Consider the following 27,970-nt stretch of genomic DNA (forward strand, 5'->3'; position numbering starts at 1 on the left):
GTTTGTGTTTGGCATAAGAAGACAGCTCATTGTTCTCTTGAAGAACTACAGGTGCTACCTGAGGTTAGCAAAGGCTGTAGAATTGAGGAATGTGCAAGAGTCCTAGATTGCCAGGCTTGCAGACAGGCAAAGGTAAAAGGGTGCAGTTACCCCAGGGTGGAGAGGGTAACCACAAAACCTTTTGATCTTGTGCACATAGATCTGTTGGGTCCCATGAAGGAACCAAGTCTGGGAGGGGCCAGGTTTCTGCTGACGCTGCAGGATGATTTTTCGCAGAACACCTGGACACATGGTCTCAAATCCAAGGAAGATGCAGCACAGCTGATTAGAAGTTGGATTGAGGAGGTGGAACTAAGGTTCTCCACCAGAGTACGAGCAGTCGCTTGTGACAGAGGTGCACGGTTTACTGGGTCTGCTTTGCAGAAGTTCTTTCACAAGAAAGGGATACGTCACACAGTGACTTCTCCTCAACAGAGGGGGGTGGCAGAGCTCAGAAGTGAGGCTCTGGTTAAGGCTGCACAGGTGATGCTGTCAGATTCTGGGTTACCTCCAAGGTTTTGGATGGAGTCAATTAAATATGTGAGCTTCACCTGGAATCGGTCCTACAATTCAGTGGTAGGAGACACCCCGTTTTTCATGCTTCACGGGAGGAAACCTCAGGTTCACTTCCTCCGTGCGTTTGGGTCAATGGCCTCGGTGCCGGTGCCTGAAGCTTTGCGAGGGCCAGGTGAACCCAAGTTCCAGAAAATGATCTTCTGTGGGTATGAGCCAGCGGCTCGTGCATGGAGGTTTGCATACCCGTCAGGTGATCAGAGTAAGCTGCTGATCAGTAAACACGCTGAGTTCTATGAGCAGGATGAAAGGTCAAAGACTCCTGCCAGACGTGATGTTCTTTCAGAATGTCTTTCTGATTCAGAGCAGGAAGGTTCTGATGAGGAGGAAGGAGAGGCTGAGTCTGCTGATGACGATCAGCTCACTGACCAAGGTCAGGAGCAGGATGGGGCATCTCCACAAGTTGTAAAAAGAGAGCCCAAGAGTGAGCCTAGTTCTCCTGTGAGGGTAATGCAAAGGATTCAAAGACGTTTTAAGTCAGAGGGGGAATCCCGGGATGCAGAGGACACACCTGCTGACCACAGTGAGTCAGAGGAAGTGCCTGAGTTTGTGCCCAGGCGGTCCAGTCGCACAACGAAGGGTATTCCACCTGAGAGGTATCAGGCCACAGGTGCGTGGGTAAGTTTCACACAGTGCGAATCTGAGAGTTGTGAGGATGTTCCACAGATGCCTGACAGGAACGCCAGGAGAGGGCGCAAGGCATTGGGGAAGGGATTGATCTCACAGAGGTTTGCAAAGGTACATCCACAGGTCTCGTCAGAATGCAAGGCAAGAGGGGGTGTTGGGATTCAGAACGTACAGGGTTAAGTTGTTCTGAGTAATGCCTCACATTCTGACGTCAGGTTTCCAACGTTTGGAAGGAGGGAGGAGCTTTACTCTCTGTTCTCTCTTTGTCTCTGAAAGAGACGGACGCCATGAATGCTAGCAGTCCAGGAGAATCTGAGAAATGCTGAGCTGTAAATATTTTGCTGCAATAAAGAACTGATAATTTGGACACACAGGTGCTTGGTGTGTTTGGATCTAAGCAAGCAGCAACAGTTTTTTCCGCTGTGTTTTTTACTCTGCAAGGCGAAACCGGAGAGAAGAAGGTCGGCGCAGCTTGGCTAAGAAGTGTGCCGGACCGCTATAAACTGGGGCTAATTGGGGTCGTAAACCCATTTTATAACAGAAACTCGTCTTTGAGGTAGTGCTCCTCCACGGCATAGTACGGTACCCACCTGTTGGCGCTGGCCGGGGTACCTTCCCTGGCGAGGAGATATTCAACCCCCTCTTCCTCCCACCTCGAGTCCAAAATCTCCGTGACCTCGTTGAGTGGCCCTGCTCCCGGTGACCCCCCCCGTTGGCAATTTGCGGGGTGGGTCTGGTGCGGTCCCTGGCGCCTGAAACCTGTGGGGTGCCTTGTAGGGTGTGAGCACTGATCTATGAAAGACCGGATGCATTCTGGAGCCCTCCGGGAGTGTCAACCGGAAGGCTACTGGATTGATCTGTGCCTCGACTTGGTAAGGCCCTAGCTGCTTGTGTCCGAGCTTCTTCTTAGCTAACGATCTGGCCGGCACTGCCTGGGCTGCTAACCAGACCCAGTCCCCCACCTGGATGTCTTCCCCAACTCTCCTGTGTTTGTCTGCCTGCACTTTGTAGGCGTGTTTTGCTAGCTCCAACTGCCGTCGGAGTTGCTCATGGACCTCCTGTAGCTCCGCTGCCAAGGCCTCTGCTCCCCGTGACTCCCCCTCCCCCTTCGTCTCTAACCCCGGGAAGGTTCTGGGATGCCGCCCATTATTGGCGAAGAAGGTTGTCACCCCCGTGGACACGTGCTTAGTGTTGTTGTAGGCAAACTCGGCCAGCGGTAGGTAGTCCACCCAGGTCGAGGGCTGTTGATTCGCGTAGCATCTCAGGTACTGCTGCATGATGGCGTTGACCCTCTCCGCTTGTCCGTTGGTCTGCGGATGTCGTGCCGACGCTAAGTTGATCTTGACGTTCAGGATGCCCAGCAGCTTCTGCCAGAAGTTCGAGACGAACTGGCGACCCCGGTTGGACAGGATGGACCGCGGTAAGCCGTGCACCTTGAACACGTGGTCTATGAACCGTTTGGCGGTCTGTTCCGGCCTGGCCACCTTCGCGCAAGGAATGAAGTGCGCCATCTTGGTGAACATGTCTACGACCACGAGTACCGCCGTTTTGCCCCGCGAGCTGGGCAGATCTGTGACAAAGTCCAGGGCCACTCTCTCCCACGTTTCGAGCGGCGTCACTCTGTGATGGAGGCGTGGCCAGTTCTGACTCATCTTCTCTCCCTACTGGGTGAGACGCTGGTCCTGATATCTGGGATCCTTCCCCCCCACTTCGCTCTGGTGGGGAAGCTGGTCCTGATCTCGAACTGCTGCTCTGGGAGTCCCCGCTGGCCCCTTGCTTCTGGAGCGTCCCCCTTGGGACCCCCCTTGCCCTGGCCATCGGCGCCCCCTTCTGTGAATCTTCTGATTTGCTGGAGAGGCTCATGGAATCTCTCGGGCCACTGTCATCTTCTCCTACACTTCCCTCAGATTCTTCCCCTTCGCTCTCCATCTCCTTTCCTCCCTGTGTTCCTCCTGAGCCCCTGACACCATTCCATTCATATCTCCCATCAAAATCATATTATAGTCCATATAGTTCAACAGAGTCTCATGTAACCTCTTAAAAAATTCCGATTTTCCCCCATTTGGTGCATAAATGCCTAATATCAAAAATTTCTCTCCTTGTAATTGAATTTCAATTGCCACAAATCTTCCTTGGTTGTCTTTAAAAAGAAATTTCGGTGATAGGCTCTCCTTTGCATAGAGTACTACTCCTCTTTTTTAAACTTTGTCTGATGAAATAAATTCATGTCCCAATCAATCTTTTATTTATCAATATTTTCCTGTGTAGCCTTATCACATGTGTTTCTTGTAAACAAATTAAGTCCAAGTGTTCTTTTTTTAATACATGAAAGACCCTTCGTCTTTTTTCAGGGGAATTCATCCCATTAATGTTCCAACTTAATATTTGCACTGCCATGGTCTGGTTACTTTAAGTCTCCTCCAACTGCGCCCAGTGCTTGCTCCTGTTCTGTTGGTGGTGTTGATATCCCTTTCACTGGGCAGCCCAATCCAAAATTTAGCTTTGCTATGTCCAATATAGGTGATCTTCTGTCCAGTACTCTTTGCTCTAGTCCTCTATCTGGTGATGTCTGTCCGATACTCCTGGTTCCTTTCCAAGTCCCTTCTGTAAATCCTCTCCGTGATTGCTCAAAATTTTTTCTTTGTCCTCAACTGATCTTATTTTTATTTTCCTTCCTTTAAAACTAAAGGATAGGCCTTGGGGAAATTCCCATCTAAAATGATTCCGTTCCTTCTCAGCAAAGCAACCAAATCTCCATAATTGGACCTAAGGTCCAAAAGGTATTTCGGAATATCTTTAAATATTTCCACTCTTGTCTGCAGTATTTCCAAAGTCTTCTGAAAATGCCAACCCAAAATTTTATCTCTCTCTTTTTTAGAGCGAAGAGTAATCAAACAGTCTCTTACTTTGTTCTTTTTCCCTCCTCTTCCAAGCCTAAAGGCACTCACAATTTTCACTCCTTCTTATTCCAAATCCAGCTTCCAAAACTCTGCAAATTCCTTCGTAAGGAATTCTATCAAACTATCCTTCTCCAATTCAGGTACAGCTCTGATCCTCAAGTTCGTCTGTTTTTCCTTAAGCTCCATCATAGAAAGAATCAGCTTATGGTCCTCAACTTGTCTCTGTATGTCTGGGACTCTCTTTGTTTCTAATTCAGTTACCTTGGCTTCCACCGCAACCACTTTTTCCTTGGTTTCCTCTGCAATCTGACGAGTCGAAGCAGATTCCTGTATCAATTTCTGTATAGCTTCTATGTTAGTATTCACCATTTGTCCCAAACTATTTATACTTTCTGTATTTTTATCAATTTTAATATCTGCAGCATCCACCTTCGCATTTGTCAGGGACTCAGCGGGAGCGCAGGGAGGAGAGGAGATGGAGAGCGAGGGGGAGCAATCCGAGGGCAGCGTAGGAGAATATGACAGCAGCCCGATAGATTCCATGAGCCTCTCCAGTGAATCGGAAGATTCACAGAAGGGGGCGCCGATGGGCAGGGCAAGGGGCGACCCAAGGGGGACACCCCAGAAGCAAGGGGCCAGCGGGGACTCCCAGAGCAGCAGTTGGAAATCAGGACCAGCTTCCCCACCAGAGCGTAGTGGGGGGGAGGAGTCCCAGGTGTCAGAGCCCACATATGCACCACCAGCGAGAGAAGATGAGTCAGGGTTGACCACGCCTCCATCGGAGAGCGAGTTAACGGTCAAGAGGAAAGTTGCAGGCTGGGCGCGCGCGCCAAGTTCAAAGGTACAGGCGAGCGGCACAGAAGGTAGCCCGGATAGGGAGCCAGGTCCTAAAGCCCGCCAGAAGGAGGGGCAAGAATCGTCAGGGTCAGCGTCAGAGGAGTCCAGGAAGGATGAGACCCTAGCGGGCAGGAGGGCCCAGAGGAGAAAGGAACTTAGGAAGAGGTGGAGCAAGGCGAGGGTCTTAAACTGGTGTGGAAGGGGAGGAGACTCAGACGGGACTTCGCCGGTCTAAGGTCGAGACGTAGAGCTGCACGCTGCGGCTTTAAAATGGAAACTGAATCTCAATAAAGACTTTTGTACATAATTACAGCCTAGCATTGGTCCTCTGTGAGCTGGGACCTGGAGGCAGCTCTGACAGCATTTGATGCATCCACTTTTACATTTGTCGCTTCTACTTTACTGCTAAGATTTTCCAAAGCTTCATTTATCTTACCTAGTGCAATCGCCAAAGCTTCTTCTGTGATGTCATCCCTCTTGGTTTAGGTTGTGTTGGTACGGCTGCAGGTGAGGCTGAAGGACCAGATGCTGACGCTCTTTGCTGCCAAGACTTCCCAGACCTTGTTGTTTTGTCTGGGAGTGACAAATCTACTTTTTCTTTCCCGTCTGCCATAACACTTAAACAATAGAAGAGCCAAGGTCAATCCCAGCTACGCAGTTTGTCTTTGCAAATGGAAAATTCCCCTAGTAACAGTTTAACAGTTTCAGAATCTTCCTCTAGGGGGAAACAGTTGCAATAGTCCAAAAAAAACAAACCACTTTTTAAACTCAAACAATAAGAGAAATAAACAGTTCCAATTTTTGTTACTTTTCAGTTACTTTCTGTTACTTTCCCTCGTTTTTAAGAGCAGAAGAGGAAAACTGACCACAATGTATCTCTCTTGCTGGGCTAGCTGTCAGCAAGTCGTCTGTTCACAGTTAATATGCAGTTCAAAGCACGGCAGCCCGTTCCCAAGTTTTGAGTGATGGATTTTAAGTTCTTTCCCTCTCTCTTGCAGGTATATACAGTCCAAGACTTCCCCCCTCCTTCCCCTGCTTCCTTGGGGGGGGGGGTTCGATGCTTTTTGTGTTAGGAATTTAGTCTTTTCCAAGGCTTTAGCTTGTATTCTCTTTGCTTTGATCTATTTACAAAAGCGGAAGGCGGACTTCCTGTTTAAACCTTCCCCACTTCGGTGTCAAATTAAGTCTCTTCTATACTTCCAATTTTCCCCTACTCACGGGTAGTTGCTTTTAAGGTCGAATTGTCACAAGAAAAAGTCAGCGCTCTCCGGTAACGGCTGTGCGGCTTCGCTCCGAGGAAAAAGCAGTCGATTCACAGCACCGCACCGCACAACTCACCTCGCTTCGCTCCAGAACCCGTAATCGGGATTCCCCGCTGTCAGAGCTGCCCGATGTCCCAGCTCACAAAGGACCAACGCCAGGTCGTTGTTATATACAAAAGTCTTTATTGAAGTTCATTTTCGATTTCAAAGCCGCGGCGCGCAGCTCTACGTCTCAAACTCTAGACCGCTGAAGCTCCGTCTGAATCTCCTCCCCCCAGACACCAGTTTAAGACTCTAGCCTTGCTCCACCTCTTCCTTTGCTCTTTCCTCCTCTGGGTCCGCCTGTCCGCTGGGGTCTTGCCCTTTCTAGACTCTTCTGACGCTGAGTCCCCTGAGTCTTCCCCCTGCCTCCGGCAGGCTTTAGGACCTGGTTCCCAATCCGGGTTTTTTGCTGCCCCGCGCGCCTGTACATTCAAACTTGGCGCACGCGCCCAGCCGGCAACCTTTCTCCTGACCGTTACACTGCTCCTGTCACTGCTTCCCCCTTCGGGGAGGCTAGCTGGACCTGACTTCCCCTCCGTTCCCTCACTCTCTGATAGAGGCGTGGCCAGCCCTGACGCATCTTCTCTCCCTGCTGGAGGAGACGCTGGCCCTGATACATGGGACTCTTCCCCCCCACTACGCTCTGGTGGGGGAGCTGGTCCTGATCTCCCGCTGCTGCTTTGGGAGTCCCCGCTGGCCCCTTGCTTCTGGTGCATCCCCCCCTGGGACCCCCCTTGCCCTGGCCCTCGGCGCCCCCCTCTGGGAATCTTCTGATTTGCTGGAGAAGCTCATGGAATCTCTCGTGCCACTGTCATACTCCCCTACGCTGCCCTCAGATTCTTCCCCTTCGCTCTCCATTTCCTCTCTCCCCTGTGCCTCTGCTCCTGAGCCCCTGACACCCGCGAAGTGGGGGGGGCGCAAAGGGTGCCCACCGAACCCCCACGCTCACAGGTTTCACCCGCCTGTGATTTTTGAAGGGTCTCCGCTTTCGCCGTAGTGGTAAGACCCAATTCTCTCGAAGCAGATCCCTCCTAATCAGAAGGATTCCGCCATTACCGATGGCGCTAACCCGGAAGGTGGACTTCCTGTTTTGAACCTCCCCCGTTCGATGCCAAATTAAGATGTTTTTTTAAAAAAATCCAATTCTCCACTCTACTCACGGGTAATTGCTTTAAAATCAAATTGTCCACAGGAAAAAGTCAGCGCTCTCTGGCAACAGCTGTACGGCTTCTCTCCGTGATGGAAGCAGTCGGTTCGAAGCACCACGCCACTCACCCTACATTGTTCCGGATCCCCGAAACTGGGTTTCCCCGCGAGTAGGGGGGGGGCGCAAAAGGTGCCAGCTGAATCCCACGTTCACAGGCTTCACCCGCCTGTGATTTATAGTGGCTCTCCGCCTTCGCCGTGGCGGCCAGACCCAAATTTTCACGAAACAAATTCCTCTCAGTCAGAGGAATTCTGCCATTGCCGATGGCGCTAACCCGGAAGTCCTAGTTACTATAGTCTACAATAGTCTACAATAACACATGATCTTTCTTGTGGTTTAAAACTGTGGCTTTTATTTTAGCAGTATGAGTGATGGTATGTAGAACTCTGGCAGAAATTAATCAGGAACAGTTGCCAGCCACACTTACTTGCAATATGAGACCAGTAATTGAAAGGATTGCAGGGAGATGGAGTTGGAAAGCAGGATATGGTGGCAAAAAGTTGAGCCTTTGTTTACTAGCAGGAAGAGATTGCATGCAGTGCCCTCATCTAGCTACCGTAGTCTGGCTGATAGATGTCATGGGATAGGCTGGATACCATTTCCTGAGTTCACAAGGCCACATTGCATTTTAGCATGTTCCTAACCATTGAAAAAGTCTTGATTTTTTCCTCTACCAATTATATATTGAGCTGCTGCAGCTGCTGAGAAGTTGGTTGGTAGTGCCAAGTGCCAACAAGATTCTGTGCCGTGGCAAGTCTCCCTCCAGTCAGTGCACCATGTCTGCAGTGGGGCCCTCATCAGCCAAGAATGGGTGTTGTCCTCAGCTCAGTGCAGCAGGAGGTGGGTATAAGCCTGCTTCACACCCTTTGCACACAATCTGTCTCCCACAGGGAATAAAGTCCATTCTCTGTTGTTGGCTGCTCTGTTCTCATTTGAAATAGGAGGGCAACTTGTGCATTTGACTGCCTGCCTACAAAAATCCTTGAGGGTGAGCAAGGAATCTTTCAACCCAGGCTGAGGCAGAAAACCTCTAGGGAGAACACTATTAACCTACCTGCTCTTCTTCCAGCAGCCCAGACCACATGGAGGTCTGGCTTGGCCTACAAGTCCCTGAGACTCTTCCTAAGGAGAAGCAACAGGTCATTGCTGCTGCCAAGCTGCTTCCTCATAAGCAGTTCAACAACTACACACTGGACTATGACATCATGCTCATCAAGCTTGCACAACCAGCTAGTGCCCATCAGTTTGCCCAGCCAATGTGCCATAGCTGGGACCCAGTGCCTGGCTTCAGAATGGATCAGCAGCAACTGTGAGTACAGAGAGGGTGGTGCTGAGAGACTAACCAGGACCAGCAACTGATTGCTATTTTTATGGAGGGAAGCCGCATAGCCATTGCCGGAGAGCGCTGACTTTTTCCTGTCGACAATTGTACTCTAAACAAGTACCCGTTAGTAGAAACGGAAAATTGGATCAAGAAACATCCTAATTTGGCACCGAAGCGGGAAGGTTCAAAACAGGAAGTCCGCCTTCCGCTTTTTGTAAACAGACTGAAGCAAAAACCTTGTAAGCTAATAGCCTGGAAAGTTGTTTTATAAAGGTCGAAATTTCCTTCATTTATAACCACTAAAAACCCATTGGAAGCAGGAGAAAAGGGGGGGGGGATTTGACTGTTTAAGCCTGCAGGAGAGGGAGTAAAGAAAAATAAGTTTCCACCGTCTCAAACCTGGGAACGGGGGTCAGAGACAGGAATTGTTGGAGAGAAACAAACTGATTCCAATGTTGCCTTTTGCATTCTAAAGAAACAAAATATTTGAAAATTGAAAGTAACTTTCTTTTGTTGGACATGCTTTAGAAATTGTCTCCTCTAGAGGGAGCTTGTTAAATTGTTGCTGCAGTTTACTTGGGGACTTCACAGCTGCGAGATTAAGATCGTGGAAACAGACTGCGACCTTGAATAAAAATGTGTTTGGAAGAAGTCTTGGTGCTTGCTTTTTGCAAGACAAGCGCTTTGCTGGAGCAGTTGCATGAGAAGATGGATTTGATGAATGAGAAGTTGGATTTGATGACTGTTGTAGTCAGTGAATGTGGACAAACAGGGAATACTGACACAGAAATCATACAGGGACCAACTCAGGAAACTGGTTCGACTGGGCAAATGCAAGGGCAGATGATAATGGAGGAGGCTGCGGTTGTACCTTAAGCAATACAAATGGAGAGATCTGAGGCCCTGCAGGAGCATAAGCCGTTCTTTTGGAAGATTGAATTTGGAATGGGCCAGAGGGAGTCTGGAGCTGAGGAGGCTCTTAACTTTGGAGGGACTTTGAAATATGCTGTTAAATATTTTTTGAATTATATTGATGACTGTGGGGAGTGGGACTGTGGGGAATGGGCTGGTCTGATGAGGGGAGATGGAGATAATTATGGGCTGAAATCCCCCAGAGACCTACTCAATGAGAAAGGAAAGAAATCAAGAAAGAGATCAACAAAAGATAAGGAAAAGTGCAAGTATGAACAACAAGAAGAAGATCTGCAGAAGGAGCATGGAAGAGATTTAAGAGCCTCGGACATAAGACTACCAGGTTGATGGACTAGATGGAATGGACAGTAAGGACTGACATAATCCGAGACCAGGAAGAAGGGACGTTGGATGAAAATTGGAAGAGGCTATAAAGAAAAACTTTTATTTTGGGATCTAGTGTAAAATTAATGAATATTAGGGAAAATGTTGGAATGAAACTGTCTGGCTTTAGTAGAAATGATATAAGGAGTTATGTATAAATAAGCATTAAGTTTTAAGTTTTAAGGTATTTTACGGTAAGATAAGGTTAAATAAAGTAAGGCAAATTGAATAACAGAATATGAAATAGATTGTTAACAGGTCAGAATGTAAAGTTACAATATATTAAGATAAATTAGTAAGATAAAAATAATGAAGGAAAGGATTTGCTGAAACAACTAATGAACTAGAATACAAAAAAGGGAGGTGTGAGGAGGTCAAGGAAACAAGCAAATGATAGATAAGATATGGAAAGATGGATTTGTTTTTAATTGTTTTTTCCCCCTGTATTCTGTATTTTCTGTTTTTCTTTTTTTCTGTTTTATTCTTGTAACTACGGCAAATGCGAGGGAGGCACCAACAATTCATTGTTCTATGATAGATTCATGGCAGGTGGCAGTGCCCCCTTGAAGCAGAAAGAGCTCAAGGAGAGAGGGGTGAGGCCTGAGCATAAGAGTCTCCCTCCTGCCTTGCCCCAGGCAGCTGCTCAGGATCAACATATTTTGGGCTTACAGCTGATGGAACAGACAACCTTCTGCAGTGCTCCTACCTTCCAGTCACATCTGATGCCACGTGCAACAATGTCTACACAGGACGGTTCACTGAATGGATACTTTGTGCTGGACAGCTGGACAGCAGCCAAGATGCCTGCAAGGTGAGGCTCTTCTCTTTTTACTGGCAAGTCCAGTGATTGGGGGTGGGGGTGGGGAGCAGACAAGCAGAGGCATACCTTGACTCCCTTGCGATCTTGGCCAGAAGCTGTATCAGTACATGTGAAGCTGGGAGAGACCATGGACCAGAAACTCCAAAAGTTTGCTTTTTGTCACCTTTCATGCTCTGCCTGTGATTTTCTCTATGACCATCAGGACTGCTCTTCTTCATCTCTCCCTCCCTCTCTTCCTGCAACTCTCACCTGCTGTCTCTATCTTTCTTCTATCCAAGCGCCACTTGGCACTCCACTCACAGTTCCAATAGCACCACTGGCCAACCTGGGAGATGGTCCTGCAGGGCTGATGAGATGGGTGCCTAGAGGAGCCTGCATGCCTTGCCTGGCCTCCCAGATGGGCATGTGTGCTCCTAGCCACTCCAAGCCATGGGTGAGAGGTGTGGTTTTGGTGGCCCCCTGAGCCTGCACTTTTTGGTGGAAGGTAAGGTTGTATAGGTGTCCCTGACGTTGAGTTCAGTAACATGGTCTAATTATGTGCATCCACACACACCATATAGATGAATGCTTCCCTTCAGACTAGAGCTGTCTCCAACCAAATCACTCACAAGCACAAGCATTCTCCATAGGCAGGCTAGTAGCTTACTGGCCAGACATTAACCAGAACTAAACAACAAAGCATAATATATTTGAAAAGTACAATAAAAAGCCATGTGCCAAATCCTCCCCATATCAAAGTTAAATAGCATTTATGTCATTCCCGCATTCTTGAGAGGGACAGAGGGGCTGTAGCACACCCAGCCCAACAGGGGAAGAGAAATTCTCCAGCTGCAAGAGCCAACTTCTTGGGACCACTCAGGAGGTACGGTACTTGTGGCTGGGGAAAGCCTCACACAGCTCCCTCTCTCCTGCTGCAGGCAGTGCTCCAGGGCCTGAGAGTTCAAATAACGACAGTGAGAAATTGCCATGATTTGATCCTGTCCCCTGGAGAGTCCCAAAGCTGTTGTCTGTGTCTTAGGGAGATGTGGGCAGCCCCCTGGTGTGTGAAGAAGCCATCCAAGGACTGCTGTCCTGGAAGAAAAGCTGCAGTGAAGAGAACCGGCTGGGGCTGTACACCAAGGTCTGCATCTTTGAAGACTGGATCCACTACACAATTGCCAACAACTGAAGAGCAATCAAGCCAGATTGTGCTCTGACCTGGTATCTTGCTGCTCTGAGAAAGACCCTGTGATCTGGCACCACCAGCAATGCAATGACTATACAGGCCTGGCTACTATGGAAGAGAAGGCTTCTAGGAAGTCTACCCCCCAGTCTGCCCACCACCAGAGGGGTCATGGCTGAGGCAAGGGAGCAGAATCAAATGATTTGCTCCCTCACTCCTCAGCTTCCGGCACACCTCCTGGAATGGCTTGATTTCACATTATGGTAGATGTTGGTTAGGTTTTACCATGTAGGTGAGGGAATATATTAACTATATTTTATTCCTCCACAAACCTGGCCAACAGACAAAACATCAGCTTATCGCTTGTGTTTAGAAGCACAGTGCCGAGCATCTTAAACAGTAAAAACAAAAGCCTTTAGGCTGATCTCCCCCTTCTGTTACCCTGTAAACAGGCCACCGACTGAAAAGTATGGTTAAAACATATAGTTTGCTCACAGTCAAGCACCTGCCCTTAGCAACAACAGCAGTAAAAATAAATGCAGGTAAAATACTTGTATTTACAGTGAAAGCAGCCTCAGGCATGAGCCTGATGCTGGAGCAAGCAGATACAAGTCTTCTCCCATCGGCTGGTTGGAGAGAGAGAGAGAGAGAGAGAGAGAGAGAGAGAGAGAGAGAGAGGGAACAGAAAATACTTCTTTTCTTCTTCCCTACCAAGAGAGGAGGGGAAATGAAATAACACAGAGCCTTCTCTACCAATTGCATTGATCTGAGTCCACCTAACAGCAATACTGCTCTGTGATTTTAATCCCCACACATGCTTACTAGTAAGAATATGCATTTTTAGATTTGATTTCTAAACCCACAATATTCACTCCATGGAGCAGTTTCATTAGCATCCCAGCCTTCCATGGCCTAACACAGTCAAAGCTCCATGAAAGAACCTACCACACCAGCACCCACCTAGAGCTGGCTCTGAAGTCTGCTTGTTTGTGAAGTGAGGCACTTGGGGTGCTCAGAGGCCCGACCCTCCAACGGACGTAAGTTGCAGAGCTGCTGATTTCCTTATACCGAAAACCGAGTCTGAAAAGACACAACTTAAGAACTACCGCCCCATATCCCTGCTTAATGTGGATTATAAATTTTTTGCAGACATTTTGGCTAAAAGCCTGAAAAAAGTATTAATGGAGTAGATACATAAAGATCAAGCTGGCTTTCTCCCAGGCAGACATTTGTCTGACAACACGAGGAATATAATTAACATTTTAGAAAAGCTCAGTGGCGTAGCGTGGGTTGTCAGCACCCGGGGCAAGGCAAGTAATCTGCGCCACCTAACCCATGGATTTGCGCCCCCTAACCCGTGGATTTGCGCCCCCTAACCCTAACCCCCAGATGTTGCGCCCGGTGCGGCCGGCCCCCCCTGCACCCCCACGCTACGCCACTGGAAAAGCTTCAAACAAATATTAATACCAAAGCAGTTTTGATATTTGTAGACGCGGAGAAAGCTTTTGACAATATTTCTTGGAGTTTCATGAAGAAAAATCTTCAGGGGATGGGGGTTGATCAAGGCTTTGAAAATGGTATAGGTGCAATTTATTCAGAACAAAAGGCTAAACTGATAGTTAATAACGTGGTGACAGAAGAATTTAAGATGGAGAAAGGGACACGACAAGGCTGCCCAATTTCCCCATTGCTTTTTATTTCGGTCCTGGAGGTCCTGTTAAACATGATTAGAAGGGACCATCTGATTAAAGGTATTCAGGTCGGAGCTAAACAATACAAACTTAAAGCTTTCGCAGATGACTTAGTATTGACATTACAGGAACCAGAATCTAGTACTAAAAGGGTTTTGGAATTAATCCAGGAATTTGGTCAGGTGGCAGGTTTTAAGCTGAATAAATTAAAAACTAAGGTTTTGGAGAAAAATTTAACACCAGTTGAGAAAGAGAGGTTTCAGAAGGAGACAGGTTTAACATTGGTAAAAAAAGTAAAATACGTGGGGGTGAACATGACTGCTAAGAATGTGAATTTGTTTAAAGATAATTATGAGAAATGTTGGTCAGAAGTGAAAAAAGATCTTGAAATATGGTCAAGCCTGAAGCTTTCCTTGTTAGGCCGAATTGCTGTTATCAAAATAAATGTATTGCCAAGAATGCTGTTTTTGTTTCAATCATTGCAAATTATAGACAAGATGCACTGTTTCAAGAAGTGGCAGAGAGATATTTCTAGATTTGTCTGGCAGGGCAAGAAGCCCAGAATAAAATTTAAAATACTTACTGATGCAAAGGATAGAGGTGGATTTGCCCTGCCGGACCTTAAACTGTATTATGAATCAGCAGCTTTTTGCTGGCTGAAAGAATGGCTGCTTCTTGACAACACAGACATTTTGGACTTAGAAGGTTTTGACAATGTTTTTGGGTGGCATGCATATCTGTGGTATGACAAGGTTAAAGCACATAAGGCATTTAAAAATCATATTGTCAGAAGAGCATTGTTTAATGTCTGGACAAGATATAAAGACTTACTTGAAAATAAAACTCCAAGGTGGCTATCACCTATGGAAGCGAAGGCTCTGAAAAAACTCAATATGGAGGCCAACTGGCCAAAATATTGGGAGATTTTGGAACAGGAGGGTGACAAATTGAAACTGCAGTTTCGAGAAATTAAAAGATAAAGTGCGAGATTGGCTTCATTACTTTCAAATAAGGGAGGCCTATAATTTAGATAAAAAAATTGGCTTCCAGGTGGAAAAATCAAAATTAGAAACAGAACTGTTAGAACCCAAAGCTAAGATACTATCAAGAATGTATAACTTGCTGCTGAAATGGAATACTGAGGATGAAACGGTAAAATCTGCTATGATAAAATGGGCACAAGATATCGGACATGACATTATGTTTGCTGACTGGGAACAGTTGTGGACCACAGGTATGAAATTTACGGCATGTAATGCCTTAAGAGAGAATATTATGAAAATGATATACAGGTGGTACATGACTCCAGTCAAGCTTGCAAAAATCTATCATTTGCCCGATAATAAATGTTGGAAATGTAAAGAGACTGAGGGTACATTCTTTCACCTTTGGTGGACGTGCCCAAGGATTAAGGCTTTCTGGGAGATGATCTATAATGAAATGAAAAAGGTATTTAAATATACTTTCTTGAAGAAACCAGAGGCCTTTCTCCTGGGCATGGTCGGCCAATTGGTGCCAAAGAAGGATAGAACTTTCTTTATGTATGCTACAGCAGCAGCAAGAATATTCATTGCAAAGCATTGGAAGACACCTTGGAAGAATGGCAGATGCAAGTAATGGACTACATGGAATTGGCAGAAATGACCGGCAGAATCTGAGACCAGGGAGAAGAGTTGGTGGAAGAAGATTGGAAGAAATTTAAAATCTATCTACAGAAACACTGTAAAATTATTGACTGTTGATGATGTTGGAATGAAACGAAGTGGTTCTAGCAATAAGGCAAAATAAGAATATGTAAGAATAGATTGACATCAGATGAAAATTTGAAGTTAGAATACTTGAGGATAAACAATTAAGGGTAAATTAAGAGGGTACGAATTTGCTGAACAAATTTTTAAATGGAATACAAAAAAAGGAGGTGTGAGGAAGTCATGAAAATAAGTAAATGAGTGGTAAGATATTAGAAAGAGGGGTTTTTCTTTTTTCTTTTTACGTTAAATTTTGGTTCTTGTATTTTCTTTGTGCGTTCTTTGTTTATTGTTCACTACTTTGCAATCCTTTTTTTGTCAAAAACTTAATAAATATTATTTTTTAAAAAAAAGTTGCAGAGCTGCTGATTTCCATACCCCCTAAGGTACCCATTTCACACACCCCTCTGCGACGTCACTGTTTCTGCCAAGAAAGTGCCTGTTAGGTTGAGGCACAACCTCTTCTGTTCTTTGCTCTTCGTCAAAACTGGCTATCAATTGTACTTAAGGAGGCCATCCAACAGTCCCTTGCCTGAGCTAAGCCAAGCCCCCTTGCCCACCTCACCAGCTTCTTACAGACATCTCAGTTCTGTTTCCCCATCATTGCCAACCACAGAGATGCCAACTGAGAGTGCCCACAAATGGCAAGTTTAGTTGAGTGTGCTCATACGCTACGTCACTGCACTGAATGGTGCCCAAAGCAGCCTGAAACAAACACCAACTGATTATCAAAACACAGCATCCTTGGAGGTTGCTACTGCTGCTGAAAGCTCTTAACTCTGTCCCTTGATAAAAACAGGATTATGACAGGAGGGATTCATTCCATTGTCTCTGCAGGCAAGGACAGAGGAAGGGGGTGCGGTGGTTGTGTGCCACCCTGGGCGTCACCACTGAGGAGGGTGACAAAATGCTGGACGGCACTCACCATGAGGCCTGCAGCATGCCCAAACCACCAGTGGTCAGGGATGATGGGCCTTGTATTCCCACAACATTAGGTGACCCAAGGTGGAGAAAGGCTGCTCTGCACTGACTGGCAACCACTCTCTATCTCACACGAGGAGAGATACCTGGGTGCATTGGGTTCGCTGATGCATTTGGTGCAGAAGTTTCCCCTACGCAGGTCGCTCTCTCTGTGGTCTTTGTGGTCTTTAAGAATAGGCAAAAAAGTCCACTGCCAGTCCTTTGGCAAACACACAGGGCAGAAGTGAAACCAATTGAATCATCTGAAGCAAACTTAACAATAATACAAGGCTATGGCTATATGCACACTAACTTGAAATGAATTTTGTTGAGATCAATGAGACATTTTGGAACCTGGGTGAAACTATCCTGAAACGGGCAAGTCAGCATAGAGGTCTTTTTTTTGTTTTGTCTTTTGTCTTTACATGGAATGGCTGCAGGTCTGTCCTGCACATTTTTCTGGAAGCAAGTCCCAAATTTATGGGTTCAGGGAAAGGCCCAAAGAAAAAATCTATGCTAATCCAGGCTATTTGCCACAGAAAGGCCTTCATTTGGCACCAACACCCAAGCTAAACACTCTGTCAGTTTGCCTCAGATTCTAGAGAATTGTAGGCTTCAGAGCTCCCCAAGGGTCATCCAGCCCACCCCCTGCAATGCAGGAAGTACACTTTGATTGCAACTGACACTCACTCACTGTTGCTCATGAGCACCAGAAGCAGGTGTTGTCCCCTTCCAACGAAAACCCAATCTGTTCTTGGAGATCTGCACACACCTCCTCAGGTTGGGCAGGTGGCCATGTTTCCATTTCACTATTTCATGAAAAGTATGTGTTGCTTGATTGTAGAACAAAAAACCTCAAAGCAGTTTACCAAACCAGCAAAAGCACAGGCAAGGGCTGCAAAATCCTTGGCAGTGAGCATGGGGGGGGGGGCAGGGGGCAACGTGGGATTTTCACTTGAGTAAATGCAGGACAGGATGCCAGTATGGCTGAGAAGCATAGCTCTTGCAGGGGGACCTCCATGGACAGATGCAACCTAGCAGGGAATGGGCTGTGATAAGATCTTTATTGGCTAATTACTTTATAGCCCCAATTAGCCTCAGTTTATTGCGGTCCGGCACACTTCCCAGCGCAGACCTTCTTCTCTCCGGTATCGCCTTGCAGAGTAAAAAACACAGCGGAACAAAACTGTTGCTACTTGCTTCAGATCCAGACAAACACACCAAGCACTGTGTGTCCAAATTAACAGTTCTTTATTGCAGCAAAATATTTACAGCTCAGCATTTCTCAGATTCTCCTGGACTGCTAGCATTCATGGCGTCCGTCTCTTTCAGAGACCAAGAGAGAACAACAAGTAGAGCTCCTCCCTCCTTCCAAACGTCAGAATGGGAGGCACTACTCAGAACAACTTAACCCTGTAAGTTCTGAATCCCAACACCCCCTCTTGCCGAGTATTCTGACAAGACCTGTGGATGTACCTTTGCAGACCTCTGTGAGATCAATCCCTTCCCCAATGCCTTGCTCCCTCTCCTGGCGTTCCTGTCAGGCATCTGTGGAACATCCTCACAACTCTCAGATTCGCACTGTGCGAAACTTACCCACGCACCTGTGGCCTGATACCTCTCAGGTGGAATTCCCTTCGTTGTGCGACTGGACCTCCTGGGCACAAACTCAGGCACTTCCTCTGACTCACTGCGGTCAGCAGGTGTGTCCTCTGCATCCCGGGATTCCCCCTCTGACTTAACGCGTCTTCGAATCCTTTGCATTACCCTCACAGGAGAACTAGGCTCACTCTTGGGCTCTCTTTTTACAACTTGTGGAGATGCCCCATCCTGCTCCTGACTTTGGTCAGTGAGCTGATCGTCATCAGCAGACTCAGCCTCTGGCTCTCCTTCCTCCTCATCAGAACCTTCCTGCTCTGAATCAGAAAGACATTCTGAAAGAATATCGCGCCTGGCAGGAGTCTTTGACTTTTCATCCTGCTTATAGAACTCAGCGTGTTTACTGATCAGCAGCTTACTCTGATCACCTGACGGGTACGCAAACCTCCATGCATGAGCCGCTGGCTCATACCCACAGAAGATCATTTTCTGGAACTTGGGTTCACCTGGCCCTCGCAAAGCTTCAGGCACCGGCACCGAGGCCGTTGATCCAAACGCACGGAGGAAGTGAACCTGAGGTTTCCTCCCGTGAAGCATGAAAAACGGTGTGTCTCCTACCACTGAATTGTAGGACCGATTCCAGGTGAAGCTCACATATTTAATTGACTCCATCCAAAACCTTGGAGATAACCCAGAATCTGACAGCATCACCTGTGCAGCCTTAACCAGAGCCTCACTTCTGAGCTCTGCCACCCCCCTCTGTTGAGGAGAAGTCACTGTGTGACTTATCCCTTTCTTGTGAAAGAACTTCTGCAAAGCAGACCCAGTAAACTGTGTACCTCTGTCACAAGCGACTGCCCGCACTTTCGTGGAGAACCTTAGTTCCACCTCCTCAATCCAACGTCTAATCAGCTGTGCTGCATCTTCCTTGGATTTGAGACCATGTGTCCAGGTGTTCTGCGAAAAATCATCCTGCAGCGTCAGCAGAAACCTGGCCCCTCCCAAACTTGGTTCCTTCATGGGACCCAACAGATCTATGTGCACAAGATCAAAAGGTTTTGTGGTTACCCTGTCCACCCTGGGGTAACTGCACCCTTTTACCTTTGCCTGTCTGCAAGCCTGACAATCTAGGACTCTTGCACATTCCTCAATTTTACAGCCTTTGCTAACCTCAGGTAGCACCTGTAGTTCTTCAAGACAAGCATGTGCTGTCTTCTTATGCCACGCACAAGAACATGAAACATGAGTGGGAACTGTAGCACGCAGGGCTTGTGCTTTCTCAACCTTCCCCTCACCCACCAGAGACGTTTTAAGAATGAAGAGATCATTCTGCCCCTTTGCAACTCTGACCAGTTGCTTCCCTCCTTTGGAGATTGTACAAAAATCGTGTTCAAAGCAAACCTTAAACCCCTTTTTCAACAAATAAGGCACAGATAAAATACAGTGTTGCATTCCCGGCACAATGCAAACTTCCATCTGCTCCTGCAAAACAGAAAACAATACATTTGCAATGTTAGTCACATTTTTCTTTTCCCCATTTGCAAACTGAACAGTTTTCCCAGCCGGAATTGCCTTGCAATTCCACATCTCGACTGCAGGGGTCTCTGGAATCAGGTTGCAGTTAGCTCCTGAGTCGATTAGAAAGCGTAAGTCAGTGTCTCTCTCAGAGCTGTCCTCAAACAATGCCATACTGGCAGCCAGCTGATAAGCTTCCTCTTCGCGTTTAGCACGTCCGCTCTGCTCAGCTCCACGTCTGGCTGCCTTGCCAGACTGGTTGCCATGGAAACCTGGCTGGTTCCCGTGGGAAGTGACCTTGGCAACATCCTGCCTTGCTTCTCTGCTCCGGTGGGGGCAGTTGCGACGCAAATGTTCAGTCGAATTACAGATGTAACAACGACGAACGGAAAAAGCCTGGACCGTGTATTCTGCTGGCTTGGCTCCGCCCTTACACCCAGAGCCCCCGGTGCCAGCTTTGCCCTCTCTGTGGCGGCGTTCCTCTTCATCTGATAAGCGTCCTGTGACGTAATTCAAAGTCAGCGTTTGGGGATCCATCGATTCCAGAGTTAGACACAGATTATCATAACTCTTGTCCAGAGAGCTGAGCAAAATGTACACTTTCAGCTCCTCTGAAAAGTTGACTTGTAACAGTCTCAGCTGGTTAAACACAGCCAGCATATCAGTTACATGCTTCCTGATGCTATCCCCAGGACGTAACTTCATCTCAAACAAGCGTCTGGTGGTGTGTATCTTTGCCCCAGCCGTGGTTCTGTGGTGCACCCTTTCCAACGCTTGATAGGCCTCACATGCATTCTCCAGCCCCTCTACCAAAGGCAGCTGTGAGCCATCCACACTAAGCACAATAGCTCCCAGGGCTTTGTGATTTTTTCTCTGTGAAGCACGAGCGTCTGCAATTTCTGCAGCTGAAGCTCCTGCCGCTGGTGTGGGTAGTGGAGGTCCCTGAACAGCCTCCCACAGCCCCTTCGCTACCAGCCATGCCTTCAGCCTTCTGCTCCATTCTTGCCAATTTTTGCCGTCCAATTTTTCAAATGGGACTACGAATGACTCGTGGCTGTCTGCCATTTTCTTCCCAGGGGCCCCAAGCTGTACTCACGTATCACCAGCTCTCCGGCACCTGTCCTCTCAGCTGCTCTCAGCTCTCAGCTCTCAGCAACTCTTGCCTCTTAGCAGCAGGCAAAACACAGAACGCAGACCTCCGCTTCGGTAGCGTCCTCCCAGCCGAGCAAGCCGACTTCAAAGCCCACCGGCAGACTTTCAGCAACAGTTTTATAAGCGGTAATTAGGTCCTCCATAACCTGTGATAAGATCTTTATTGGCTAATTACTTTATAGCCCCAATTAGCCTCAGTTTATTGCGGTCCGGCACACTTCCCAGCGCAGACCTTCTTCTCTCCGGTATCGCCTTGCAGAGTAAAAAACACAGCGGAACAAAACTGTTGCTACTTGCTTCAGATCCAGACAAACACACCAAGCACTGTGTGTCCAAATTAACAGTTCTTTATTGCAGCAAAATATTTACAGCTCAGCATTTCTCAGATTCTCCTGGACTGCTAGCATTCATGGCGTCCGTCTCTTTCAGAGACCAAGAGAGAACAACAAGTAGAGCTCCTCCCTCCTTCCAAACGTCAGAATGGGAGGCACTACTCAGAACAACTTAACCCTAGAAGTTCTGAATCCCAACATGGGCTAGGCTGGGGAGGGGGGCGAGCGGAGACCAGAAGCTTAACGCTGTGTCAGGGACTCAGCGGGAGCGCAGGGAGGAGAGGAGATGGAGAGCGAGGGGGAGCAATCCGAGGGCAGCGTAGGAGAAGATGACAGCAGCCCGATAGATTCCATGAGCCTCTCCAGCGAATCGGAAGATTCACAGAAGGGGGCGTCGATGGGCAGGGCAAGGGGGCGCCGATGGGCAAGGCGAGGGTCTTAAACTGGTGTGGAAGGGGAGGAGACTCAGACAGGACTTCGCCGGTCTAAGGTCGAGACGTAGAGCGTTGGTCCTCTGTGAGCTGGGACCTGGAGGCAGCTCTGACACATGGATCCACAGGGATTCTCAGGATTTTTGCATTGGGTCACCCCAAATTCACCATCAGATCACATGTCTGTGGCCACAGCATGAAGCACAAAAATGATACATCTACTGTTTCATTCAGAATGTTTTTTCACTTGTTTTCCTCCTCTAAAAACGATGTGCGTGTTATGGTCAGGTGCGTGTTATAGAGCGAAAAATACGGTAGCTAGAAAGGATACATTTTGGAGGGAACAATATCAGGCAATCACAGTCCTGCCTTTTGGAGGCAACCAATAAGACAGCAGCTTAAATGAACCAATAGTAGCTGTACCCTCTGGAACCAAAAGGCAGTTACTTTACCCTAATGCAATTACAGACAATAATAATACAGATATAAAATCATTTGACTCAATACACAACACATAGAATCATAGAATCATAGAGTTGGAAGAGACCACAAGGGCCATCGAGTCCAACCCCCTGCCAAGCAGGAAACACCATCAGAGCACTCCTGACATATGGTTGTCAAGCCTCTGCTTAAAGACCTCCAAAGAAGGAAACTCCACCACACTCCTCGGCAGCAAATTCCACTGTCGAACAGCTCTTACTGTCAGGAAGTTCTTCCTAATGTTTAGGTGGAATCTTCTTTCTTGTAGTTTGGAACCATTGCTCCGTGTCTGCTTCTCTGGAGCAGCAGAAAACAACCTTTCTCCCTCCTCTATGTGACATCCTTTTATATATTTGAACATGGCTATCATATCACCCCTTAACCTCCTCTTCTCCAGGCTAAACATGCCCAGCTCCCTTAGCCGTTTCTCATAAGGCATCGTTTCCAGGCCTTTGACCATTTTGGTTGCCCTCCTCTGGACACGTTCCAGTTTGTCAGTGTCCTTCTTGAACTGTGGTGCCCAGAACTGGACACAGTACTCCAGGTGAGGTCTGACCAGAGCAGAATACAGTGGCACTATTACTTCCCTTGATCTAGATGCTAAGTCTCCTGGAGCATTTTTGTTCATTGCATTGATATCCCACCTTTGCTCTGAGGAGCCCAAGATGGGGCACGTCATTAACTTCTCCCACATTTTGTCATCACAACGACCCTGCAGGCAGGTTAGGCTGGGAGGAAATAACTGGCTGCGGAGATTCTCAAGTCCGGAAGGAAGCTAGGCTGATAGCAGAGAGCCACTTTAGGAGGGGGTCCTACTGCAAGACGCCCCACTGCCCCCACAAAACAGGAAAGGGTTGCCAAGGGAAAACCAGAAGGTAAGGAGGTGGGGGAAGAATGCGCGCCAGAGAGAAACTGCGGCTCATTTGCATCAACTATTTCTTGTGACTTGCAAATTCATCCAGTGTTAGCAAGAGCTAATGGAAAGTGTCAGGGAGCTAGCAGTGCCTTTTACCAGCTTTGTCTGGTTCGCTAGCTGCAGTAGGGCCATTCCTGGACGACGGATTGCCCCATTCCCCACTCCCTATAGGTCTTCAGCCCCTCTTATTTCTCTGAGTCCCTTTCATGGAATAGGGCAGGACTACTGTTCCTTGAACCATACAGTTGTGCTGGCTGAGACTGATGGGCTTTGGACGGATAGTCCAAAACATCTGGAGGGCACCAGGTTGACAAAGGCTGTTCTCTTTTTTTTTATTTTTTTTTATAATAATTTTTATTCGTTTTTCAAACAGATAACAAAAGCAACACAAAACAACACAGTTTCCAACTCATCGTTTCATACCCTTCTTTCTTTTGACTTCCCCATACCTCCCCATCCCTGCATCCTTGTTTAGTAGTTCTTTAGCAACCCTTAGGTCCATTGTCTTAATTCCCTTTCATAAAGATTCCTTTAGTTTTTTTGATTACTGCTGCAATTCTTTACCTCTTACCCCCTGACATCTTAGCATTCTTCGATTTTACAATTATTTTTAAGATATATTTTAAATTTCTTCCAGTCCTCTTCCACTGTCTCTTTCCCCTGGTCATGGATTCTGCCCGTCATCTCGGCCAGTCCCATAAAGTCAATCACCTTTGTTTGCCATTCTTCCAGAGTAGGTAGTTCTTGTGTCTTCCAATACTTTGCCAGTAGAATTCTTGCTGCTGTAGTGGCATACATAAAAAAGTTCCTGTCCTTCCTTAACACCACTTGGCCAACCATGCCCAAGAGGAAAGCCTCTGGTTTCTTAGGAAAAGTCCACTTAAGGACCTTCTTAATTTCATTATAGATCATTTCCCAGAAAGCTTTAACCGACAAAGGCTGTTCTCTATCATGGCCTGTGATGAAGTCTTCCTGAAGCAAGCTATGCCTGGCTTTCATCTTTCCCCATTATTATTATTATCTTCATCCACAAATCTCAGGGTGGTTTACCACCTAAAACTGCAATATAAAAAGCACAAAATGCATAATAAAAATAAGAAGAAAAACAAGCATCCCCCCACGCAACACATTTAGAAAGCTGTCAGGTGTCAATCAGCCAAAGGCTGGGTTGAAGAGGAACATTTTCGCCTGACGCCTACAGATAGGTCGCAAAGGTGCCAGGCAAGCCTCCCTGGAGAGAGCCTTCCACAAACAGGGAGCAACTGCAGAAAAGGCCTGTTCTTGTGTAGCCACCCTCCTCTCGGGGAGGAGGCACCCGAAGAAGGGCCTCAGAGGATGAATTTCCCTCGGAAACACCTTTATCCTTTGTAGAAAGCACCGAGGCCCAGTTCGTCATCCCTAGGCCCCCTTGAAAGGTGGGGTGGTCTGTTCTTCTCATCCTGCGGTCTCTCTTCTCTCTTCCAGTTGTCACCCCGCATTCTGAGATCTGGTTTCTGGACCGAGCTCTCTACTGGCATTTCCTCACCACAACCTTCACCGCTTACTGCCAGCTCCTGATCACCCACCTGGGGCTGCTGCATTGGCAGTATGCCTTCACCAGCTACGGCATCAGCCCCCAGGCTAAAGTGAGAGAATGACAGACGGCCCGTCCCTTTTCCTAGGCTCTGCCACTCCTGCTCATTCTGTCTTCACAAAAGCCCTGCGAGGGAGGTCAGGCTGAGAGTGAGTGACAGGCCTGAGGTCACCCAGTGAGCTTCATGGCCAGACGGGAATTTGAACCCCGGCCTCCCGGGCCCTAGACCGACATTCTGATCCACTGTTTCTTCCCAGCTGTTGTCTGGACCCAAGTTTGAGAAACACTGCTCTTACCACTATGTCACACCACCTCTACACTGACTGGCTGCTGCTGTCTAGGGCTTCAGGTGGCATGGTGGGGGTCTCTCCCAGCCTCCCTTGCAGATACCAGTGAGGATTTGCCTGCAACATAAATGCTCTTGCCTCTGAACTTGAACACTGACTCTCCAGGATTTGGGCCCTGGATCTGCACACTAGACTTCTGTGGAGGCAGCCGAGAAGAGCATTCGCCTTTTTTGCTGCTGCTGCTGCTGCTGCATCACAGCGTGTCAGAGCTGCCTCCAGGTCCCAGCTCACAGAGGACCAACGCTAGGCTGTAGTTATGTACAAAAGTCTTTATTGAGGTTCAGTTTCCATTTTAAAGCCGCAGCGCGCAGCTCTACGTCTCGACCTTAGACCGGCGAAGTCCCGTCTGAGTCTCCGCCCCTTCCACACCAGTTTAAGACTCTCGCCTTGCTCCACCTCTTCCTAAGTTCCTTTCTCCTCTGGGCCCTCCTGCCCGCTAGGGTTTCATCCTTTCTGGACTCCTCTGACGCTGACCCTGATGATCCTTCCCCCTCCTTCCGGCGGGCTTTAGGACCTGGTTCCCTATCCGGGCTACCTTCTGTGCCGCTCGCCTGTACATTTGAACTTGGCGCGCGCGCCCAGCCTGCAGCTTTCCTCTTGACCGTTCCCTCGCTCTCCGATGGAGGCGTGGCCAACCCTGACTCATCTTCTCTCGCTGGTGGTACATATGTGGGCTCTGATACCTGGGACTCCTCCCCCCCACTACGCTCTGGTGGGGAAGCTGGTCCTGATTTCCAACTGCTGCTCTGGGAGTCCCCGCTGGCCCCTTGCTTCTGGGGTGTCCCCCACTGCTTTGGATTCTCGGATGAATCCCCGCTTCAAATTGTGATCTATGAACTCCCTGAGCTCTTGCAGTTCGTCTTCAGACATGGAGTACAGTTTTCCGGTCGGCAGCGTTGCCCCCGGCAGGAGGTCAATCTTGCAGTCGTAGGGTCTGTGGGGAGGCAGCTTGTCCGCTTCCTTCTCGCAGAAGACCTCCAAAAACGCCTTGTACTTGTTGGGTACCGCTTGCAGCATGCCCAGTTGTAGCTGTGGGTCATCCTCTTGTCCCTCGTCCTCCTGGTTAGTCATGATGCAATGTCCAACCAGCTCATGCCCAACACTATGGGCGTGTCTGACAGGTGGGTGACATTGAAGCTGATGACTTCGCGGTGATTTCCAATTCGCATCACCATTGGCGGCGTTTGCTGTACCACCTGTCCCCCCAGCAATTCTCTTCCATCGACTGTCACTACTTTCAGGGGCATCGCGGCAGGCAGGAGCGCTATGCTATGTTGCTTGATGAAATCCACTCCTATAAAGTCTGCATTGCTACCAGAGTCAATGGTAATAGGCACTTCCATGGTGAGCCCATTGGGAAGCTGGAGTGTTGCGGTGAGCTGCACCACTGGTTTGGGCGGGAGGGGGTCTGTGGGCTGTAAGATTCCTGGGGATTGCTTCACTGACTCGTCTGGCTGGGCCCCAGCGGCTCTGCTTCCAGCCAGACTTCGTCGTTTCCCTGCTGCGGTTCCCTCTGCTGAGCTGCTTCTGTTACTTTTGCTGAGGCTGCATTGTGCTTGCGGAGCCTCTGGGGTCACTCTTTTGCCATATGCTGAGCACTTTCGCAGATGTAACACTTCCTGTTCCCTCTAGGAGGCTTCACCTTGGCTGCTCCTGGTGTGAGGGCTCTGGTTGCTGACTGAGCTTTGGCACCACCTATCTCCATCGGCTCCTCTCCCCCTCCCAGTGGAGGCGTGGATTGAGCGCGCGCTGAGTCTCTGGGAAAGAAAGGAGGTGCCCTTGCTGGCGTGCGTCCCCAACGCCCTTCATCTTTGCTCCAGGGACGTTCTTCTAGCCTCACACCAATCGTCAGCGCCTTCTGGACCACTTCTTGAGTGCTCCGTGGCCTCTCCCCCCTTGCGATTTCGTCTTTCACAGCCCCGTTCAGCCCCTCCCAGAACAGGTCCCTGACGGACGCTGAGTCTTTTTCCCATCCCAGCGCGTTGACCAATGCAAAAAAGCGGGAATGATATTGCCTTACAGTGGCTCTGCCTTGTTTCAAACCGTGAATCTCTTTTCTAGCGACATCCACATCTATCTCCGATAAAAAACAATCGTCCATTGCCTTAATGAAGGCTTTTGCGTTTTGGAGGGCTGGATCATTATCTCTCCACAGATTGCGCAACCACGCTTTAGCTTCTCCATGGAGATGCGTTAGTATGAAGCCTACTTTCTCCTGCTCATCTCTAAAGTCCTTCTCCAGCAACTTTAGCGCAAAAACTACGTCTGCTCTGAAGTTAGGATATTGCTGCAGACTCCCATCGAAATGCGACACCAGGCTCCCCCCTCTCTTCCCGAGCCCGATCCCTTCTGATTTGGCTCCCGGTGGCCCCTGTTTGGTCAACATTTCCAACCTGTTTTGCAGATCCTTGCAGACAGCATCTGATTCCTCTTCTCTCCTCCTTGCCGCTAGTATTTCTGCGTTAAGTTGTGCCACGGCGTCTTGCAAAGCTGCCAGTCGTTCTTCTGTAGTCATCTTGTGCTGCTTTTGTGAGCTCGCGAAGCACCAATCTTCGCCCCTCGCTGCGTCCTCTCACGTTGCGAGGTTCTTTGAGAGTGAGACGGGACTTACTGTCAGAGCTGCCTCCAGGTCCCAGCTCACAGAGGACCAACGCTAGGCTGTAGTTATGTACAAAAGTCTTTATTGAGATTCAGTTTCCATTTTAAAGCCGCAGCGTGCAGCTCTACGTCTCGACCTTAGACCGGCGAAGTCCCGTCTGAGTCTCCTCCCCTTCCACACCAGTTTAAGACCCTCGCCTTGCTCCACCTCTTCCTAAGTTCCTTTCTCCTCTGGGCCCTCCTGCCCGCTAGGGTCTCATCCTTCCTGGACTCCTCTGACGCTGACCCTGACGATTCTTGCCCCTCCTTCCGGCGGGCTTTAGGACCTGGTTCCCTATCCGGGCTACCTTCTGTGCCGCTCGCCTGTACCTTTGAACTGGGCGCGCGCGCCCAGCCTGCAACTTTCCTCTTGACCGTTAACTCGCTCTCCGATGGAGGCGTGGTCAACCCTGACTCATCTTCTCTCGCTGGTGGTGCATATGTGGGCTCTGACACCTGGGACTCCTCCCCCCCACTACGCTCTGGTGGGGAAGCTGGTC

General features: G+C 48.4%; 1 protein-coding gene, 1 long non-coding RNA gene and 1 pseudogene across 3 annotated transcripts in view; all 3 read left to right on the plus strand.

Annotated features, from left to right (window-relative positions):
* Positions 1 to 27,970, plus strand: part of LOC307204602 (maestro heat-like repeat-containing protein family member 7) — a 371,363-nt gene that overhangs the window by 263,838 nt on the left and 79,555 nt on the right. The window lies entirely within an intron of this gene.
* Positions 1 to 27,970, plus strand: part of LOC307203992 — a 273,126-nt gene that overhangs the window by 233,341 nt on the left and 11,815 nt on the right. The window lies entirely within an intron of this gene.
* LOC307204584 (anionic trypsin-like) lies at positions 7,852 to 12,123 on the plus strand (annotated as a pseudogene). The gene is made up of 5 exons (XR_013843935.1): positions 7,852 to 7,861; positions 8,177 to 8,327; positions 8,560 to 8,796; positions 10,779 to 10,918; positions 11,946 to 12,123. The product of XR_013843935.1 is annotated as an anionic trypsin-like (transcript).

This window comes from Podarcis cretensis (genome assembly GCF_951804945.1).
Source record: "Podarcis cretensis genome assembly, chromosome: 15".
Classification (NCBI taxonomy): domain Eukaryota; kingdom Metazoa; phylum Chordata; class Lepidosauria; order Squamata; family Lacertidae; genus Podarcis; species Podarcis cretensis.